This window comes from Alligator mississippiensis, chromosome 1 (genome assembly GCF_030867095.1).
Source record: "Alligator mississippiensis isolate rAllMis1 chromosome 1, rAllMis1, whole genome shotgun sequence".
Classification (NCBI taxonomy): Eukaryota; Metazoa; Chordata; order Crocodylia; family Alligatoridae; genus Alligator; species Alligator mississippiensis.
In genome coordinates, this window is record NC_081824.1 from 366,463,725 (window position 1) to 366,486,828 (window position 23,104).

The 23,104-nt window shown below is 47.9% G+C and overlaps 1 protein-coding gene across 2 annotated transcripts in view; it reads right to left on the reverse strand.

Annotated features, from left to right (window-relative positions):
* Window positions 1-22,738, reverse strand: part of MBNL2 (muscleblind like splicing regulator 2) — a 184,162-nt gene extending 161,424 nt beyond the window's left edge. The window contains exon 1 of one of the 2 annotated variants that reach the window (XM_019486935.2): window positions 22,700-22,738. The gene's annotated coding sequence lies outside the window, so the exon portion shown is untranslated. The remainder of the gene's footprint in view (window positions 1-22,699) is intronic. The other variant, XM_014596997.3, reaches the window with a different exon arrangement.
* Between the last annotated feature and the right edge of the window lie 366 nt (window positions 22,739-23,104).

Here is a 23,104-nt window from a genome sequence, read left to right on the forward strand (position 1 = left end):
TGGTGATAGCAACAGACAGCGGGCCCTTGGGGTGCTCATGGCTCAAGGCAGGCAGAGCCCCCTGGTGGTGCATGGCTTTGGCCGAGTCCCAGAAGCTGCACATGGTGGCACAGGGTTGGCTCAGCCCGCTGGCATACACCTTCAGGCCAGACCAATCTAGCCCTGCACTGCCACCTGGGGCTCCCGGCACTGCAGGGAGGAGCCACACACCATCAGGCCAGGCCAGCTCCATGCTTCCACATGGGGCTTCCAGCACTCCAGCAGGAAGCCGCACATGACAGCATGGAGCTCACCTGGTTTAATGGTGTGCAACTCCCTGTGGCTCCTGGTCTGCATGTCATCGGGCTGAGCAGGCTCCATGCCACCACAAGGGGTGCCTGCCACTGCAGCCAGGAGTGCGCACCTCTGGGCCAGGTGGGGCCTGCTCCATGCCTCCACATGCAGCTCCCTGCTGGAGTGCTGGAAGGCCCACATGGAGGCATGGAGCCAGCCCAGTGGGGGCAGGGCACCATGGGGGTGCAGGGGCATCCACACCCCTCCCCCAACAAACCCCACACCCACCCACATAACCCCCACTTCCCAAACACCCACCCACCCACACACATGCCATCAGCCAGGTGGGCTCCATCCTGCCACGTGCCGCTCCCAGGACTACAGGAAAGAGCTCCCGCCACACTCACCAGCTGTCCAGTCACACACACCATCTCACACAGTGCCTCCACATGGTACTCCCAGCTGGAGTGCCAGGAGCCCCACAGAGGTAGAGGCACAGGGCCCACCCAGTCTGATGGCCACCTTCCACTGGCTTTCAGAGCTGCAACTACAGACCAGTAATAATTGTTTTTTGGAGGGGCCCAGTAGACCCAAATCCACGGGCCGTATTTTGCCTGCCCTGCTCGCTATTATGCATCAAAGTCAGCCACTGATGACAGAAGCCAGGGTAACAGTCAAAACACGTTATAACAAGGGGTGGGAAACCTATTGCTCATGTCACGAGCTGGATCTTGCCCACAGTGGCAGTCTGCAACAGGGTTGAATGGTAACTAGGTCAGAAGCAGTTAATTTCAGGCCTGCATTAGGGCCAAACAGCGTCAATTTGGCCCACCATTGATAAAATCCTGCTGACCTCCTGTGATATAAAGAGGAGCCATATTATCCAGTTTTGACTACAAAGCCATTTAGAAAGCTATTCTTTTGAGTTTCATAAATAGCATAAGATTTCCTGATCAGCTTTGAGAGAAGAAAAGCAACTGCATTCAGCAACACGTGGCTTTAGGACATGCTATCATTTGGCATACTATTGTATCTGCCATGTATGAGCTTCTCAGAGGCATGGGTATCATTTGCATAAAATAATGGAACATCCTTGAGCAATTGTTCCAATAGAAGGCAGATATCAAACATGCACATTTTTCCTATTCATTACTTTGGAATGAATAGTAGTAGAAAACATGTCAGTACTAGAATTTTCTTTCTGAAGTCTCCCAATACAACTACTGGTACAGCTCCTCTCTGCAGTAAGGTAGGGAGTGCCAGCAGAAATAGGACTCTGGATAGCTGCTGGTATTTTAAGCGCTGCTGTCTAAATCTACTCACCAAGCACATAATGCACAATGCAATGGCTATCAGAGTCTTGCTGCTGTAAGCTCTCCCACTGCTTCTACCTCTAGAGAAGCAGGAGTATTGACTAGGCTTACTATATGTCAGGGTTCTCCAAGACACTCTTTCTTTTTGGAACCTCCAATCTCTGTCCAATCGTTTTTTAAAAATCTGAACCAATACCCTGGATTTTGTTCCACTCCACTGGGGGGAGCAGGGGGAGGGTGATAGGAGGCAAGGGGCACCACATGCATCTCTGCACTCACATGCTTGTCGTGGCATGCAGACAGGCAGAGGGGTTGGCGCAGTCTGTGCAGCTGCATGCAGATAAGTCTAGGGAGCTAGGGCTTGGAGACTGTCCGAGGGCGGGGGAGGGTCTAGGGGCTGGGACTGGGGCTGCGGCAGGGCGGGAGGGTTGGGGGGGGGCAGCAGGGACCTCTGTGGCCAAGCCAGCCAGGAGACTCTGATGGGGGGGCACGCGCAAGGCCAGGCCACCTGGCATGGCACTGGAGCCCCAGCCCAGGACAGGGGGTGCAACAGGTCTCCCCTCTTCTCTCCTGCCCACATCAGGGCTGGAATTACTCTGCTGCCTCCCGCATGAATCGGAGTTGCCTCGCTCCAGCCTGGTTGGGATGGGGTAGCTGGGGGCCCCCTCCAGCAGGGCTGAGTAGAGCAGGGGGCCTGCTGGTTGAAAGTGAGGGGCACCAGCATAGCCTGGGGGGATAAGGGACTGTAGGTTGGGAGTGAGGGGCAGCAGTAGTGTCCGGGGGCAGCTGGTTGGCAGTGAGGGGCACTGGCAGGACCAGGGGGCTTTGGGTTGGGAGTGAAGTGCCCCCACAACAAGTGTCTTCTTTTTTGGAACTGGAAATATGGTAACCCTGGTATTGACAGAAAAAAAAAAATTCCTAGCACTGGAAGCTCCAAGTGTGCCAGTAGGCTGAGAACAGAAGCTGGAAGAGGCACTGTCAAACTTAATCTGACTTCTAAATCTGGTTTATAAATTCACTATTAAAACTACAAGGATACTGATAACACATACAAAACCCCATTAAAAAACTTTTTGCTGGGGTAAAAGAGGATTGTATTCTTAGTAATTTATTTCATCTTTGGCCCCAGCTCAACAACAGGGTTCCTTTGAAAGAAATGAAGTGCATATTCAACGCAGTTAACCAGCTAAAACTTAGTCCTTATATTTGGACATTGGCTCCATCTACCAAGTGTATTAACACTCTCTCATCTAATATAAAGATCATAATTGGTTGATCCAATTTTTAAAAATACATGAAAAATCCTTCCTGGACCATTACAGCTACTACAATAGTTCTAACCCTACTAAAAAAGGAGGGGGAGAGGGTTTCGTAGGCTAGATGATTTCTTGCTGAATCCACTTACATCTAAATAGTATATATAACTAAATCCCTAAAAAATAAGGCCCCCACAATCAGTTTAGACCCTACAGATTGAAGCAAAAGATTCAATTCACAGTGTGAGACATGCAGGTGTCTAGACAGCTGGGAGTGGGCTAAGTGGGTTGAGGAGGGTCATGCCCCACCTCCCCGGCTCCTACTTGGCCCAGCCCCCCAGGGAGCTGTGCGACCGAGCTGCTGGTGCATGAGCCAGGTTAGGAGGGGGAGTACCCACCTTTGCTTCGCTTAGTGGGGGGGAAGAACCCCCCTTAGCCCCTCTAGCCCCCTAAAAGCAGCGAGGCACCGGCCGGCCCTTCTGCGCATGCGTGCAGTTTAAAAAGGGCCTGGCAACAGCACAAGCCTCAGTTTGGTCCCGGCTCCGGTGTGAGACGCGTAGGTGTAAGCCTGCTGCACCCCTATGAGCCCAGGGACCCCCAGCAAGACCCCAGGACCCCTGACAAGCCCCGGCCTGCCCCTGGTAAGTGGGGGCCCATGGAGGGAGGGACCTAGAGAGCTGGGAGTGGCCTAAGTGGGCCAAGGAGGGTCACGCCCCACCCCCCAGCTCCTACTTGGCCCAGCCCCCCAGGAAGCTGTGCGACTGGAGCCGCACAAACAGGCACGCTCCTAGGCCCAGCGTGCGAGTTAGTGTGGGAGTTTGCACAGGAGGGTGCGCGGGAGGGCTCGAGGCCCTGCCTGTGAGCCCCCCAGAGTAGACAGTCCCAGCTGCAGTCAGCCCACCAGCAGCATGACGCGGATGAGCACACACCGCACCCCAATGGTCCCCTCGGGGCCTGTGGGCCCTCCCCCAGCACCCTCAGAGACTGCCATCCAGACGGAGTCCATGGTTCCGGGCTCCACGCAGACAGAGCCCCTGGCTCTCGGCTGCGGGGGCTGCCTGTTGCTTTTTCAGGCTCTGGGGCCCACCTCCCCTTGTGAGGTCTGCTCCCTACTGGGGAGCTCCAGGCCACAGTCCAGAGACTACGTGCCATCAGGGACTGTGAGCAGGAGATCAACTCCTACTGTCAGGCCCTTCTCCCCTGGGAGACCAAGGGTAGACCACTGTCTCCTGCCAGGACAAGGGAGGACCTGGGGAACTCCCATTCTGTCCAGCCCAGGGGTTGGACCAAGGTGATCAAGGGCCCCAAGGCCCACCACACCAAGGCCCCCACCTCGCTGGAGCTTTGCAACAGGTATGAACCTCTTGCAGCCCCAGCAGAACCTGCTGAGTTGTCAGCTCCTACAGGCAACACAGGCGCTACTGTAGCTACCGCCCCTGCTCATCCCAAGACAAAACGCAAAGTGTTTGTCATGGGAGACTCCATCCTGAGGGGGGCTGAGAGGGTAGTCCGATGCCCCGACCCCTTAGCCCGGGAAGTTTGCTGCTTCCCGGGAGCCCACATCCAAGACATTGTGGAGAAGATCCCTAAACTCCTCCAGCCCACTGACCACCTATCCCATGTTTCTTTTCCATGTGGGCACCAATGACATGGCTCGGAATCCTCCCAGCTGGGTCATGAGGCACTACAGGGATTTGGGAGTGGGCCTAAGGGTCTGGGGGCGCAGGTGGTGTTTTCGTCGATCCTCCCTGTCTCGGGCTATGGGCTGAGGAGGGAGAGGAGGATGCAGGTAGTCAACCAAAGACTGCAGCGCTGGTGTCAACGGGAAGGCTTTGGCTTCCATGACCACAGTCTGCTCTTTGGTGAGAGAGACAGCGAGCTGCTGGGAAGGGATGGCCTCCACCTCTCTCCAATGGGGAGGAGGCTCTTCTCAGCCAGACTGGCTGACCTGCTCCACCGGGTTTTAAACTAAGCCCACTGGGGGTTGGGGGGGACTACTGCCACTGCTGGCCTGCTGAGCAACTCTTGCAAAGCCAGCAGGTCAAGGCATTTAAGGGATCCCACCCCTGCCCCAGCCCTGGAACAATCTGTAGGCAAGGCAAAGGGCCCCCAAGGGGACACTTGCTTGCCTATACACAAATGCCAGGAGCTTGAGGAATAAACAGGAGGAACTCGTCCTTCTGCTAAACACAAATAACTATGATGTCATAGGGATAATGGAGACCTGGTAGGACTCTACCCATGACTGGACCATGGGTATAGATGGCTATACCCTGTACAGGAGGCATCAAGTGGACAAAAGGGGCGGAGGTGTTGCTTTCTATGTCAAGGAAAGCTATGCATCCCTGGAAGCCGACATTGGCACCCACAGTGGGCGACTTGAGACCCTCTGGGTTAAAATCCATGGGGAACATGGCACAGGGGATACTATGGTGGGAGTCTACTACAGACCCCCTACCCAGGGTCAAGACCTTGACCAGGAGTTTGCCAGGAAATTAGCTGAGGCCGTGTGCTCCCGGTCCATGATTTTCATGGGAGACTTTAACTACCCAGACATCTCATGAGAGGAGCACTCAGACAAATGCGAGCGGTCACAAAACTGTCTCTTGTGCGTGGATGACCTCTATCTGACGCAGGAAGTCTATGGGCCGACGAGAGGTAAGGCACTGCTTGACCTCGTACTGGCAACCAGGGATGACCTAATCAGCAACCTAACGATCGAAGGGAAGCTGGGTGACAGTGACCATGAGCTGATCACTTTCACCATCTGCCGTAAAGCTGGCAAGTCAGCCAGTAATACAGAAGTCCTTGGCTTCAGGAAACCTGACTTTGACAAGCTCAGAAGGCTTGTCAGTGAGGCCCTAAAGGGCCACAACCCAAAGGGGAGGGGAGTTCAGGACAAGTGGTTGCTCTTCAAGGGAGCAATCCTGGATGCACAAGCAAAGTGTGCTTGCACAAGCAAATCCCATCTTGGAGGAAAGGCAGCAAAAGGGCACAGCAGCCCCTTGGCTCTCCAGGGAACCTTCTGCATCTTAAAAGGAAGACCTACAAAGGATGGAGGACTGGAACCACCACCAAGGAGGAATACTCTGCTCTGGTCCGGACCTGCAGGGAGCAAACCAGGAAAGCCAAGGCTGCGATGGAACTCCAGTTAGCTAAAAGTATCAAGGATAATAAAAAGTCCTTTTTTAGATATGTGGGGAGCGGGTGGAAAAGAAAGGGCAACATTGGACCCCTGCTAAACCAGATGGGACAACTGACAACCAATGCAAAAAAGCAAATTTTGCATCAGTTTTTCACCAGTCCCATGAGATGCCCCTGCCCACTGTGAGTCAGGGAGGCCCAGGTGAGGGAGATTCTTTGCCCTTCATCAAAGCTGACCTCGTGAAGGAACACCTTGACAGGCTGGGCACCTTCAAGTCAGCTGGCCCTGACAGTTTACACCCAAGGGTACTCAAGCAGCTGACAAGCATCATAGCTCAGCCCCTGGCACAGATCTTTGAGAACTTCTGGTGCTCTGGTGAAGTGCCCGAAGATTGGAAGAAGGCCAGTGTTGTGCCTATCTTCAAGAAAGGGAGGAAAGTAGATCCGGCAAACTACAGGCCCATCAGCCTGACCTCTATCCTGGGGAAGGTCTTGGAAAAGATTAAAGAGGCCATCCTTATCAGACTAGCTGACAGCAATATCCTGAGGGACAGCCACCATGGTTTGTTGTGGGTAGGTCTTGCTTGACCAATCTCATTTCCTTTTATGACCAGGTGACCTATCACCTGGACAAGGGGGAAGAGATTGATGTTGTATATCTTGACTTCAAAAAAGACTTCGATCTAGTATCCCATGATCACCTCTTGACAAAACTGGCTAACTGCGGCCTTGACCTCACCACGATCTGCTGGCTGGGGAATTGGCTCCTCAGTCGGACCCAGAGGGTGGTGGTTGACGGAAGCCGATCGTCTTGGTGCCCTGTGACCAGTGGGGTCCTCAAGGCTGTCCTACGGCCTATACTGTATAACATCTTCATCAATGATGTGGACATTGGTGTCAGAAGTGGGCTGGCCAAGTTTGCCAATGACACCAAACTCTGGGGTAAAGCATCCACACCTGAAGACAGGAGGGCGATCCAGGCAGATCTTGACAGGCTCAGGAAATGGGCGGAGGAGAACCTGATGGTGTTTGACATTGAAAAATGCAAGGCTCTCCACCTTGGGAGGAAAAACCTGCAACATGCTTATAGGTTCAGCGTAGCACTGCCGGTTAGCACTACAGATGAAAGGGACTTGGGGGTCATGACTGACCACAAGATGAACATGAGCCTTCAATGTGATGATGCAGCTAGTAAAGCGAGGAAAATGCTGGCTTGCATCCATAGATGCTCCTGAAGCAAATCCTGGGACGTCATTCTCTCATTGTACTCGGCCTTGGTGAGGCCGCAGCTGGAGTACTGCATCCAGTTTTGGGCTCCACAATTCAAAAAGGATGCGGAGAAGCTTGAGAGAGTGCAGAGGAGAGCCACGCGCATGATCAGAGGTCAGGAAAACAGACCTTATGATGAGAGGCTGAGCCACGGGACTCTTCAGCCTAGAAAAGCGGAGGCTCAGGGGTGATCTGGTAACCACCTATAAGTTTATCAGGGGTGCTCATCAGGGTCTGAGGGAACGTCTGTTCACCAGAGTGCCCCAAGGGATGACAAGATCAAATGGTCACAAACTCCACTGCAACCAATTCAGGCTGGACATAAGGAAGAATTTCTTTACTGTCCGAGCCCCCAAGGTCTGGAATAGCCTGCCACCAGAGGCAGTTCAAGCACCCACTTTGAACACCTTTAAGACACATTTGGATGCTTATCTTGCTGGGACCCTATGATCCCTGCTGACTTCCTGCCCCTGGGGCAGGGGACTGGACTCGATGATCCTCCAAGGTCCCTTACAGCCTGAATGTCTATGAAATCCATGAAATCTGTCACAGAAGAAGCCTAGCATTCTTTACTACAGCTGAAAATCCTGTTTATAATTTTTTTAAATGTCAGTCTGAAAACAAATAAAAGGTCACAAACAAAAACAAAGACAGCAACAGTAAATCACATCCCTCAGCCCATTTCAGAGCAAACTTTTCCAAACACTGTCCTGTTTCTTTGATGCCATGCCATAAAGTTAAATCCAAAACAAAACCTTTTGCTAGCTTCAGCTGTTACACATTAAAATTACACAAGTTTATGACTTGCAATGAATCATATAGTAAAAGTGCATATACTATTTAAGCCAGCCATGTAAACAATAAATCAATGAGCCTACATCTGACAAATCCATTTGCCAGTAGTGGATAGAAACTTTCCCCTGCTAGGTGACACCTTAACCCAGTGTTTGCACAGTACAGAACAATAAGGAAACAATCTCTTTGAGGGCTTCAAGTGAAGTAGATATGGATAACACAGAACTCAGTGCTTTTACTGCAGATATATTTATCATCCTTATGGGCTACAATAGTAGCAAAAAACAAATCCCTTTCCAAACATCTCAAAAACTAAATGTAAATCAATGTCACATAATCTTCCTAATTCTTCAAACAGCAAATCCACACCTTAATACAAATCCTGAATTAGCAGGGTTGTGTACTCTGAGGTTCTTCCATAGCTGGTGGGAAAGTATCTTTCTTCCTGAGACCACTCCTAAACTGAGCTCTTGTTTCTTGTTCCTGACACGGGTTTGCAGTGTCTGTTCAAACCTGCTACAAGTGGAATACGTGAGAAATACACCTAATGAGAGGATTAGCTGGCTCTAACTCTGCAAATACCCTCAAGTGTACACAGGAATACCCATTAGTTCCAGGGCATGTACATCTTTTGCTTGTGTTCACCAATTCCTGACCCACAAGTTGCTCTGCATGTTCTCCTCCCCACCGTGGTAACAGAAGCAGCAGCAAGATTTATCCCAACTTCATCTTTCTGAAGTGTTTCAATTACTCATTTTACTTCCACAAAATTGTGCTTCTATCTTCTGAAAGGTTTTAACTGTCAGCCTCCTACTTATCCCAAACCCTGCATAAAATTCATGCACTAGAAACAAATAATAGGAATCTTCTGGCGAGTGACCTAATGGATAATTATTGAATGAGCCATTAAATCTGAAAGCCACATTTTCTTAGCTATCTACTCAGTTCCAAACTGAAAAAAAAAGAGAACAAATCACATTAATTTTTTTCCTTTCTATTAGAAAAAAAGTACCAACTCAGGGCGCAATCATGATGCATTTACACTGGTGCAACTTATATCGGTGTACAAAATCGCAGAAAATGACTCTACACTAGGACATACAGGTGATCAGCTCTCACATGGTACCTGCCTCAGTAACCGCTATTATAGCACTCCCAACTAGGTAGCTGAAAAGCTGGAAATATTTCAATTACAGTGAGCAAACAGCTACCCTGAGGGACATGTGACAGCTACTCCAATGTAGTTTTACACCAGTTTTTTCCCCCCAGGTAACTCTATAGTAGATTCTAGTAGGTTAGACCTGTGTTGGTCTATACATCAAATGTACCTTCCTTGTTTACACAGGTTGGTTATCCAATGTGTCCAGGCCCTCAATTTATCCAACTTGCATATCTTATAATACATAAAAAAAAATCCTTAAGGCACTGTTTTCGCTACTCATAAAATACACAGTCTCTATTACAGGGGTGTAGGTTGTAGCCGTGTTGGTCTAAGGACACAGGCAGACAAGGTTCTTTGGGTGAATCTGGTATCTTTTATTAGACCAAATATATAGTTGGAAAAACATTTTTTAAGTCTCTATTAAACTTCTGTGGCACAGATTTCAGATGTGAAATTTACAGACATACATACTGGTTTGTCTTATTGCTGTGTAACAGCTGCAGTCAGCTGCCATTTCCCTCTAAACTACCACTTAATTTACCAGTCTTGACTGGCTGTGTAGCTGCTGAAGGGCATACATCTTAATCAAAGGGTTGTCTCCCCTAGTTTATTCTGGCAAGCAGACTAAACAGGCCATCAGATGCTTAATAGAAACTAAGTCTAAAAGCAGACTACTGGTTTATTCTGGGACAAAAATGTATATCCTGGGATCCTACAAAGATAAAATCACTGTCCCACTAAGTACCTGTGAAGTATCTGAATTAACATTTTGGCCCCAGTTCCAGTTAACTGACATTCAAGCTGCATGTGTAAATGAATGCCCTGGCCTGATCTGATGCAAGCCAAAACCCAAGATAATTGGCCCCAGATTAAGCTGGTAGTATGTTTTTAGCCTGAGTCAAACTGATTTTCTTAAAAGTAAGTAAAGGAGAGGTAGATCATTCCCCTTTAGACCAATTTGTGTTTACTACACAGGGGAGGGGAGGATATGCACAACTAACAAAAGATTACCCTAGAAAGGAAGAAAGGTCTGAAGTATTTAAATACAGGGTTTTCTTTCTCTCTCAGACCTACGTACAAAACAGGTATGAAACAGATACACCAGTGAACCGCTAGCCAGCAACTAGTCTATAATGTAGACTACTTTGGGAAGTTTATCCATTTATATACACGTTAGCAAATTTTCTTTAAATTACACTATAATCTATGCATATTTAAGTACAACTTTTCTTTTTCTTTTTGCACCAAACTAATCCTCAAAAACTGACATTCTAATTTATGTTGCCTGTGTGATTGTTGCAAAGACCTGAAATACATAAAAGGTGCTACAAAAAGTATTTAATATGTTTTCCCACATAAGTACTCTACAGCATACCAGCCATATGTGCTATCATCTTTCTCTACTTGTTCCTGTTGCTACTTTAGTATAAAGGAAAAATAGGCAAGAGATGACTGGACAAACATGAAAGAACAAGAATCATTTTCAACAAAAAAATAAGCTAAAAACAATAGGGCTCCAATAGACATGCGGGGAACCTGCAGACTCAAATAATCAAGTCTACTGGAGCACGGAAATTGATGCGCTCGGGCAGCCTTCTGCGTCACGTGTATCAGTGTCCCCACACGTCGCTGCACTGAAAAAATAGTAGCAGGGTGCTGTGAAATAAAACACATTTGATGAGCTTTAGTTCAAAGCACACTGCCACCATTTTTTCAGAATGGTGACATGCGGGGACACTGATACATGTGATGCGTGAGCACTTTTAATTAGCACAGTTCACTAATTAAAAGTGCCCAGCACCGTGTCCCAAATTACACATAAAAATGTCCACAGAGTACAAATAAACAGAATCAACATGACAGCAGCAAGAGCAGTAGACATAGGACAGGTACAGTCCAGAGCTATATTTGTGGCTTAAAGAGACTATATCTGGGTTTAATTCCGCCAAATCATAAATTACTTTTATAAAATGTGCTTTAATGTCAGAGTTGATGTAATACTCAATTTTCATTACCTATCCAGACTACAGAACATAGATGTTGCTTCCCTGCATGAGTTTTCAGCGGATAGTCTCCACTTCACATCTATTTACACTCATACACTGTATTCTAGATCTTCAGGAACTTTTGAAAATTTGGAAACAGGAATGAGGAACTGTTTAATAAACTTTTGAAAGTGTTTATTAAATACTCCTCCTCTAGCTTCTCCCCCTGTACAGGAACTATCACCAGGGACTAGGCTACCAACAAATTCTGATAAAGAAAGAGCCCTGAGCCCCAGCCCTGCTCCTGCACCAATCACTGTAATCTGCTGGTCAGAAGGTCACTCTACCTAGAGACAGTACTAAATGGCAAGTGCTATCTCCTTCTATTTCTGCCACCTTCCAGGAGCCTCATGGCATGAAGAAACTCTGGTATCATACTACCAGCCAGAGATGACCCTAGCAGGGTGCAGGGCCCAGTGCAAATCAACCTGTGCAGGACCCAGATGAAAGAAGGCGGTGGTGGCAGAGCCGAGTAACCAGTTCCAGGCAGGCCCTGCAGAAGGGGCCGCAGCCGCTCTGCCTGGCTCTGCAGGGCCCCCCCAAAGCACAGGGCCTGGGGTAGTCACTCTGATTCACCCCCGCTCTCTCCCCCCAGGGACAACCCCGCTACCAGCACACCGATTACTCCTCCAAGAACCCACCAACTCCATCTCTCCTTATTTCCAGGATTTAAACTAGGTGACAGCTCTAGAAGGTATCCCTACACACACATGCCTTTTCTATGATATCTAACAAGCCAGATACTGTTCTTCATCATGTATCATCTCATGACACAATTGGCTTCAGTCATCACAGCCAAGAATCAGGAGAAATTGTCCAAGGAAACCAGAAATATGATTAAAACACAAAAATTCTAGACATATAACATCTGTACTCTGCATGGGTCTATTACTTGGTAAGTAGCCAGAAGACAACAAAACAAAGCAACATGAATTAAACTGATGCTGATTAATTCAAAATCTCTCACTAACAAGTAAAACACAACCTTATCGTTAGGGGTCCTGGTTTTCTCTGATAAAAAAAAAAATCCTCAATTTTTGGATTTAAAAAGTAACCCCAAATCCACATTTTTCTGTGATTAAAATGAAGCGCCACTAATATATATTGAGAATATATTTTTATACCGAATATAAAAAAGGGTTGGCTGCCAGTCTGCAGTGTGCCAGTCACTTCCTGTCTGTAGTATGCTGGCCCACAGTTTGCCAGTTCACAGTCTAAAAAGGTTGGGAACCACTGTCTTAGACCATCACATTATTAAGGCAGCAGTCAGAGACCACCCAACCTCCAGGCAGCAAAGGGACTCAATTCAACAGACTCAACAGCTACAAATTCCTAAGCCTTTTAACAGACAACTTAACCCATACAACAAGACCTTAAGGACCAGGGAGACTCATCATCACTAGCATCTCAGACCAAAATGCTAACACCCCAAACAGCTCCCTCCCCCATCTTGTCAAACAGATCTCCTCAATTTTCTGACATCCTGTTTTAGATGGAGAGAGGGGAAAAAAGTAAACCACTAGTGGCAGAAAATGAATTTATAAAAGTCCTACATTTGGTGTGCAAGTTGTACTGCAGACCAAAGGAACATTCCTATCACACTTTAATAGACCCACCCTCAAGCAGCTATCAATGGTGCTAAATCATGCCAGTAGCACTTATTCACCTGCAGCAGAATACAGCAACCAACACTGTAAAGTGTTATCATCCTATTTCATTAAAATAGCTTCTAGAATGTGCAGGGGTTTCTCATATAGCACAAATCTACTCTACCTAGACCCACTAAGCACCAGCCCACCTATAATCCCAAAGTTCAGTACATTCAGACAAAGATGTCTGCAGTGTTCAAATTACACTTTGACTCTTGAGGAGGTCTGCAAAAGAAATTGGGCTGCCCATTAAAAATGCCCTAATAAAATCAATGTGTCGTCCCCCCGTTATGATTTTCAAATTTTACAGGAGGCTCTCATCGCTTATAGGGGGGGGATCAGCCCCCCCATATTCCCTGTAATTCAAACCCTGGAGGTCTGGAAACAACTAAACAGTTGCTGCCCTTGACTTCTGAACTGAATACGTACCCTTTCAGTTTGAGATGCCTAATATTATTGAGTCAAACTTTCTCCTCCTTTTCTCCTCCTTTAAACATGCAACAGTCCAACCAATCAACTGTGGGCACATCAATCCTAGTGATCACCACCCAATGCAAACCCTTTCAGACTCACCCAAATTCATGAACAAATGAGCCAAAACCTAACTACTACCTCATCTAACAGAAGCAAATTCCCTAGATTCCAACCAAGCACACTGGAATCAGACCAAGACAAAAGAAATAAGGAAACATTAGTAATACTGATCATCAAATCTTATCTTCCCCGAGTTTTTAGCTGCATTCAGCACCATGCACTGTGAGATACTTTTGTCTCACCTGGAAGACATTATGGAGGCAGTAGTGTAACTAGGGTGGGGAGAGCAGGGCACTGGGCCCGCTGCTGCCCTAGAGGGGGCACTGGTATGGCTCCCTATTCCAGAAGTCTTTGCTACAGGAGGGGCATCCCTATTGCACTTGGATGTAGGAGCTGGGCAGGCACAGCCCCATGTCTTGCAGTGTATCAGGATATGGAGTGGGGGGAGGGGGGAGCAAAGGGAGAGGGAAGTAGAATGACACTACCCAGAAGCTTTGTCACAGGAGGATCAATCCTGCCTCTGGGGTGAGGATGTGAAGAGAGCACCAGAAGCATACCCTGGTGAGCCAAAGTTGCTGCTCTCCTTCAGCAATGGTACTGCTGCCTCCCAAGTGAGGAGAGCCCAGGCAGGCAAGGCAAGACTTCTCTACCTCTCTCCCCTTCCTTTCCCACTCTCCAGTGATCAGCATAATCCAACATCTCCCCACCCCCCAACCACTCTGCCCAGGTGCTGAAAAAGCATCCTATGCCTCTGGACAGAGGTCCAGAAAAATGGGCTAAAATGTTTTTTGGTTCTTCCCAGGGAGGTGCACCTAAAGAACAGAGAAGGAAGAGATGACTTACATCACTAAAGTCTCTCGTTTGTGGAATCCCACAAGCACCAATTCTTTCACCTGTCCTTTCCACATTTACCTTTGGCCTGGTCGTTTTCAACCAGGGTGCTGTGGTATCTTTTTAAGGGAACCACCTCTCTCTCCTACCAGATGGTATTGCCCTGTTGCACCTCTGTTTGTGGAAGATGCTGCAAGGGGTTAGCCCAGAAAACAGCTGTAGCAGCAAGGGGTGACCCACTGCAGCCTGGCCTAATGAGATGAGCCACCATGAGGCCACTGTTGCTAGCCTAACAGCCCAAATGGCAACACCACCACAGGAAACAGGATATAGTAAGTGCTGCCCCTGTACTTCTCTGCGGTCTAGGAGTACCCCCTGGACTTCATGAATCAAGGTAAAGGCAGGAGTATGTCCCCATTGCACAGGAAAAAGGCAAGGCTCTCTCTGCCCACTACCACAGAGGGTGTTGCTAAATTCAAACAAATTAGAGGGGTGCTTTGTGTCTAAAAACATTGAGAACCACTGCTCTAGCCACTAAATGCCCAGTGAGGTGATATAGACTCAAACCCCATTAGAAGGCAGATGATATATGGCTCTACCAGTCTTTCACTCCACAGAAAAGTGCTCTACTACCACTGTGACGGCCCAATATTTGGGCAAGATCTGTTCTCTCTCTATTTTGTATGGTGTCAGTATAGGCAGACTAATGCATAGGCCAGCTGGGCCCAGGTCTAGAGGCCCCTGCCTCAGCACAGATGGAACTGGTAGCCATGCTGGACACATGTGATGTGTGTCAAATACTGAGTATGGTGTGACTGCACTGGAGTCCTGGGAGTGGCCAGTCACCAGCGGCAAAAAGCAGAGCCAGGCATGGTACATAGCTGGGACCTGACAGCAGCAGGGCAGCCCAAGTGCATGTAGGTCATGGCCCAGCCCAGCTGCGATCCTGTGCATTGGCTAGGCACTGCTGCAGCTAGACTAAGCCACGTTGGGGCTGGGGCCACCCCTGAAGCTTTGTCTGTACCACACATGCCTAGTGAGCAGCAGCTCCGCACCCTCAGTGCTGGCTCCAGTGCAGACCTGCAGGCAGGGGCAGCTGTGGCTCTTACCTTGGCCCTGAGGGTCAGTGTCCCGCTGCAGCCGCTGCTCGCACTGTGCCAGTTGGGGACAGAGCCCATAGCTGCGGGGCAGGGCATGGGTCAGGGGGGCCCCAGGCCATGGGGGTGGTGGGGGCAGGCCCAGGGCCCCAGTGAATCTTAATCTGCCTCTGGTCAAATATCACCTTCCAGGTCTCAGCCACTATCTGGTATTATCGCTCAATGTTTATATTCTATCTGCCCCATCTGGGCATTTGTAAAGACTACAGCTTTCATTTAAGCACTGTGCTGTTTGTTGGACATCATGTTCATACAGAGGGCTGTCCAAAATGTTCATCTTGTATGGTGTGTTTTGAAGTATCTATATCCTGATCTCAGTCTGTACAGTTTGACCCACACTTCTCTGCCAAGGTCATTCCCTATGGGGGGACTCATTTGGTGTTGATATAAAATGCTGTAGGAATAGGTCTGACCTTTCCCACCAGTTGTCCCACTCCATTGCTGCCCATATGTTTGGTTTAGCATCCCAACTCTCTCCCAAGAGCATGTGGTCTTCAAGTATAAACAGTTTTCAATTTTTAAGCCTCTTAAGCCTCCATCTGTTCGGGTCTTCAGTTAACAGTTGATGGAGCAGGTAAAGTTCATCATTTCTTGCCAGTAATGATGTTAGGGTCTGTCTTCTTATGTCACTTGGTCTAATGCCCAAAAGTACAGAATGTACATCTGTGCGTGTGTAAAAGTTGTGCAAGATCTGCTCATAGATTAAGAACTGGCTGAAGCTGAACTTAAATGACACAGAGGTGATACTGGTGACCAAAGAAAAGTTCATAGCCATACGTACCAGTCTCCTCTTTTTAAGATCTACAACCACAGCTGGTCAACTGAGATCTTCAGTTTAGGAATCTTATTGGATTTTTAACTGACACCCACCCAACTCTCACATAGAAACAGTCTGTGAACAATGCTGTCATTTTCAGGGGGCTAGATGACCCTACCCCTGTCATGGCAGACTGACCTTAATATCTGATTAAGTAGACACTTTTCAACAAAAGATTATGCTTCTGTGAACCAGAGAATTTCCATACCATCCTGCTCTACCATCTGCCTGACTTCAGGCTAAGATGGCTAACCACCTCTTTGAACTTGCCTCAGTCATTCACATTTTGTCACCTCTTAGTTGGCCTATAGCAATGCACTGTGGCAAGGCATGAAGCCTTCTGTGTGTAGAAAAGTCCTTCTAGAACAAAACATTACAGCACAGTCTCCTCAACACAGGCTTTCAAACCTGCCCTTTACTCTCTGTACTGGATTTTCATAGAATTTCAAATAAAGTTCAAGGATTCAGTTCTTATCTTCAAAGCAATATCTGGCCTAGGCCCAGGATATCTCAGAGGCTGCCTGCAGCTCTGCAATGAAGACTGTTATTGGCAATTTAGGTCATTTTCATTTTGGCCATTGACCTTCTCCAGGAATGCCAATGTGTAACTGTAAACCCTGAATATGTTCAAAGCTTCTGTTGTTTAACAATGGTCAACTATCCCAGATAAATATATGTTTTCCCCATGCTATATCTGTTTAAATCAGACCTAATTTATTCCATATTCAACCAAAATGTCTCAATGCTCTTCTTCCACAATCTTTTAAAGAAACTACAGTAACAAACGTAGATCTCATAAGCAGGGATCCTGGTTTTCCTTTAAAAACAAATTCTGTAATAAACCCCCCCAAATCCATGATTAAAATGAATATATATATACTATATATATACACATGTATCACTATATATGTACACACATGTATCAACTGAACACAATGTTTTATTTACATATTTACAATTTTTAAGCTATTGGGAAGCCTCAATCACTATAGTAAACTAAATTCTAAGTACGTATAAATTTTGGTATTTGATTTAATCATGGAAAAAATCAGAGCTCCCCTTCCCACTTAGCTCACCAGGACACAGGTTCAGGCCCACTCCCCAAGGCCCTACGGCTGCACGTTGTGGCCCCAAGCATCACCCACCTGGACAACAGCAGCCCTAGCGCCAGCCCTGCCCAATTCCCTCCCTAAGGGGGCCTCAATTCCACCCCCCTGGCTTACCTGTTGTGGGAACTGCTTTCCAGGCTGCCTGATGGCCATGTACATATACATATGGTGTCCCCTGCCTGACTGCTCCCCCCAGTCCCTTGCAGCCTGGATCTCTGCCAGCCTGTAGAGAGCTCTTTGCAAAAGAGCAAAATCTGTGCGTTTTTCTGTTAAAATGAAAAATGTGCATTTTTCTCAGGTAAAAGGGAAAAATCCATGGTTTTTTCTATTTTTCCGTGGGGGACAAAAAACCCAGATTGCTGCTCATAAGCAACCCCAAAACAATAGGTCAGGTTATGCAAAAGACCCAGAGGGTCTGGACACACGCACATTCGGAGCCATTTCAGAAAGGGAATACTTCAGCTGTTACTTTGTAATTGTTACATGTAGACAGGCCAGGAACAATACAAAGACAGCAAAACTGCGCCAAATTTAACACTGGATGAAGCACCGTACACATGGAAATACTGTTAAGAAATCCTAACCTTAACTTTAAAAGGATTACCCTTTCATATAAATCCCAAAGGGGGTTCCAGAAGTTTTGTTCAGGGAATGGGTGGGGTTGGGGGAGAACAGCTATACGGTGGGGTTGCGTAACAAAATGAATCTACAGTGTAATATCTTTATGTCCGAAAGGCATAAAATAGTATGGCTTACATCTATAAAGTTAAGCAAATAACCCAGTTCTGATACCTAATTCAAGCTTGGGAGCTTTGCAGCTGACTCCTCTTGCTGATAATATGAGGCAACCAGGGTTCAAAATATTGGCGTAATATGAAGAACTGAGCGAAGGTGGTCATTGTCAGTCACCTTCTCAACGTAGCTGTATTAATATTTATGCCTGAGAACATTTTCTGGGAAGTGCATATGAGAGCAGCTGATCTATGGTATGGCAACTCTTCTACCGCAGAGGTTCTCAACCTTTTGAGATTCTAGGCACCTCCCCTTCCCCCCTCCCCCACACACACACAAAATGCTAGCTCTTAGCTTTCACTCTTTTTTTTTTTTTTTTTTTTTTGAGTGCAGAAAAACAACAGAACAATTCTTCTGTTACAAAGAATTCAGAAAGACCACAACAGGTCAGAATGTTTTTAACACTTTGGCTTCCCATTTGAAATCTCTGGTTTATTTTGTGAATCATGTCTGCACACACAACAGGGCTAACACTGCATGGTGCAGGCATGAGGAAGAGTGGTAGCAGCATAGAAGCAGCTTCCGGCTCTTGGGCCTGGCACAACTACCTTCTGGCTGGGAGCTGCACCTGCAACGCCACTGCTTTGCGCAATGAGCAACCCTGCCTCACAACCTGGCTGCGGGGCGACTGTAGCTTCCGGCCAAAAGGGAACTGCATCAGGGGCAAACAGCTGGAAGTTGCTTCCATGCCTGACCAACCTGATTGCCTTCTATGATGAGATGACTGGCTCTGTGGATGCGGGAAGACCAGTGGACATGGTGTACCTCAATTTTAGCAAGGCTTTTGATAGTCTCCCACATTTTCCCAAGCAAACTAAGGAAGTATGGGCTGGATGAATGGATTGTAAAGTGGATAGGAAACTGGTTGGAGAATTAGGCTCAATGGCTCTATGTCCAGTTGGCAGCTGGAATCAAGCGGAGTGCGCCACGGGTCAGTCCTGGGGCTGTTTTTTTTCGATATCTCCATCAACAACCTGGAAGAAGGCACAGAGTGCACCCTCAGCAAGTTTACAGATGACATCAAGCTGGGGGGAGTAGTAGATATGCTGGAGGGTAGGGCTAGGATTCAGAGTGCCCTAGACATTTGGAGGATTGGGCCGAAAGCAATCTCAGGAGGTTCAACAAGGACAAGTGCAAAGTCCTGCACTTAGCACAGAATAATCCCATGCACCAGTAGAGGCTGGGGGCTGACTGGCTGGGCAGCAGCTCTGCAGAAAAGGACCTGGGGGTTACAGTGGACAATAGACTGAATATGAGCCAAGTGTGCCTTTGTTGTCAACAAAGCTAAAAGCATACTGGGCTGCATTGGTAGGAGTGCTGCCAGCAGGTCAAGGGAAGTGATTATTCCATCTATTCAGCATTGGTGAGGCCACATCTGGAGTACTGTGTTCAGTTTTGGGCCCCCAGTACAGAAAAAATGTGGACAAATTGGAGAGAGTCCAATGGAGAGCAAAAAAAATGGTGAGGGGGCTGAGGCACATGACTTACGAGGAATGGCTGAGGGAACTGGGCTTATTTAGTCTAGAGAAGAGAAGACTGGGAGGGGATTTAATAGCAGCCTTTAACTGCCTGATGGGTGACTTGAAAGAGGATGGAGCTAGATTTTTCTCAGTGGTGGCAGATGACAGAACAAGGAGCAATGGTCTCAAATTACAGTAAGGGAAGTTTAGGTTAGATATTAGGAAGAGTTTTCTCACTAGGAAGAGTTTTCTCACTGCCCTCTTTACTAGGGCAGTAAAACACTAGAACAGGTTACCCAGAGAGGTTGTGGAGTCTCCATCCTTGGAGTTTAAGACCTAGCTGCACACAGCCTTGACTGGGATGATCTAGCTGGGGAAGGTCCTGTTTGAACAGAGGGTTGAATTGGATGACCTCCTTCCAGCCCTAGTTTTCTATGATTCATGCTTCAATTCTAAAAACTATTGAATCAGCAAAGAAAATAAAAAATTACAGAAAGGGAGTAGAGGTGGTGATTTGAGGAAATTCCCCTAACAAGTGTTACCTAATCAGTAGCCTTTTAAAAAACCCTATATCGTTACAGTCTTTATAACTACAGCCAAGCTAAGGAAAGCAGTGATCAATTTCCAGAGTATTCATTCCCAAATACACTATTACCAAAAATTTAATATGGTAACAAGAGGTCTACACTGTCTCCTTGCATCCTTTCTTCAAAACAGAAGGCTGTAACTAACACAGAGAGGAATTAAGCTTCAGAGTAAATCTATGCTGAGATCCCAGGCATGTAGGTTGTAGCCATATTGGTCTAAGGACATAGGCAGACAAGGTTCCTTGGGTGAATCTGATATCTTTTATTAGACCAACCCAAATAGTTGGAAAATAATTATTAAGCAAGCTTTCGGGTTCAAAAACCCTTCGTCTTTACTTTTCATTCCATCCAGGAAGAGCACACACCAACTGCTGAAACTTCCTCAGCCTGACGGGTTTTTGAACCTGAAAGCTTACTTAATAATTATTTTTCAACTATTTGGGTTGGTCTAATAAAAGATATCAGATTCACCCAAGGAACCTTGTCTGCTGAGATCCCACACACAGTAGCAGAACTGGGCCCATAAACGCACAAGCTATACATGACAATTGTTCCACGTGAAAGGAGACCAGTAACAAACAGTTTGCCAAACCCAAGAGAGAGAGAGAGAGACCACTGATGTTGCAAGCTGTTACACACCTGCATAAGACCCCACTGAAGTCAGTGGGAGTACCTAACCCTAGCCACATGTAGCAAGGGAGTCTAAGCAAGTTGTACTTGGTGCCATTGGCTGAAGTACAGCAACAATAGCAAGGTTTCTGTGATAAAATAGATTGGCAGAAGAAAGCAAGAATCTGATTTGGTGTCTAGAAAACCTTACCTTAGGAGAGAGGAAGAGATGCTCCTGTGCTCAACCAGGTGCCCTCATATCCTTTATAAACATTCAACTCTGGCCTTGCACAGTAGGACCTTATCGATGTTAGATAAACTATGCATTTATCAGCATCAATGCCAGCAAATGCAAGCTGAACTATAGACACTGTGCAGACACTTTTACCACCATGCTGGATGCCCATTCTACATGACTTACAAAATTAGTTGCACTGTTGCCAAAACAACACTGCCCCCCCCCCCCCCCGCCTTAGTCTCAGCATACTTGAAGTGTGAAAGAGGTTTGACTGGCCTTGGCACAGTAATGCTAGTGACTGTCGTTCAAGAGCAGTTTTCCCCTGGCTGACACTTTTGCATTCACACATATCTAGTCCCAGAAAACTTGCATGCTGGTACTGTAGGTGCTGAGGATTAAAATGTTTGTCCCCACACAAACCACTGGTATGAAGTTCTCTCAAAAGTACAAGCATCCAAGCTAAGTCTCGCAGACTTTTTAAAATATATTTCTACTCAGCTCCTATTCACTATTCTTTATGGCTTCGAAAGTCTGCAATGAAGCTCAGACAAAAAGTGAAAAGTATATATTAAGTTACTTCATATTGTTTTGCACATATTAGTATAAACACATGTGCACATGTGCTTTCTGGCAGTTTTCGACCCTTTTTGTGCCTGATCATGACCAAACCCTCAACCCGGAAGCTGATAAACAATGCAAGGAGCTTATAAATTTAAAAGGCAACTTCTGAACAACATGCACACAAATACACACAGCTACTCTACGCAATTGGTATCAGCAGGAGCATTTTAAGTCCCTGTTTTCATTCCCTGCCTCCCACTATACAGGCTGTAGTGTCTTCAAATGTCATACTGCTGCAATCCCAACCAGGCGGCGCTACTGGTAGCAAAAGCAAAGGGAGAACTAGCTTAGATAGGACACGGCTGTGTTTTCTTTATCCCTGTTGACAGCCAGCTGGGATAACAGGTTTAAAAAGCCTTAGTGGTTTCCAGCAAGATGCCTTTGCTAGCCCTCCTTGGCACGGAAGAAAGAGAAAGGCGCACATGAAGACAAGGCCTCCTAGAGATGTCCCCTCACAGAAGTAACCAAAAAAACTTGTGTCAGTTCTGCCCACTGATCCTTTTGACCCAGCGCCCGGTGCCAAGTGCTGAGCTCACACAACTCTCAGTCCCCACTGAACCAGATATAATAGGGAGCCAGCTAGCGTGTTCTCCACGTTTCTGAGGGGCCAGCGGGAAAGCAGCAGCTCGGGTAAAAAGGGGCTTCGCCTGGCAACTGACTAAGAGCCACAACGGGTTTGGGAACAGGAGCGTCAAGGGGCACAAGTTGGACGCGGGGGCCCGCCTAGAAGCAGCCAGGGAGCCCTGTGCCTCTGCAACCTGGCTGGGGCCAGCAGAGGGAGGAAGGGGGGGGACACTCACACGGCAGGGGGGAGGGGGGCACGCGCACACATGGTAGGGGGGAGGGGGGCCCCACCCCGCGGAGCTGCCGGTGAAGGGAAATAAGCGCCCGCCCGCCCCGGGGGCAGCGCGGGCAGGAAAGCGAAACTACAAGCTGTTCCCTGCGGAGGAGGAGACACCTCGCGAGCACACAACGGCCCTGCGCCCCCGCACACGCAGCCGCAACCACCCCGCGCGCCCGCGGCAGCTGCCCCCTTACCTGCAGGCGGCGCGGGTGGGAAGGCGGGGGGTGGGGCGGGGCCAGGAGGGCTGTCTCCGCCCAGGCCGGGGCGGGGGATGCGGAGCGGCTGCTCCGGCTGGGGAGGTGCAGCCCCGCCCCCGCCCCCGCCCCTGCCCGCGGGGGGCGTCGCGGGGGAGGGGCGGGCGTCACACGCACACAAGCCTGGCGGCTGACAGGCTTTTCTTGAAGAGAAAAATAGAGGACATAAAGGTGTTGGGTTTCATACCAATAGAGGACAGAGGGCAGAATACAAGAAAACTGGGATGTTGTCTATGATGGCCACTCTATCCCCCCCACAACATGCACACACAACCCTGCAGCACACACACATACACCCCCCCACAGCAGAGAGGTGTTAATGGAGCACCTCAGCCCCCCTCCCAC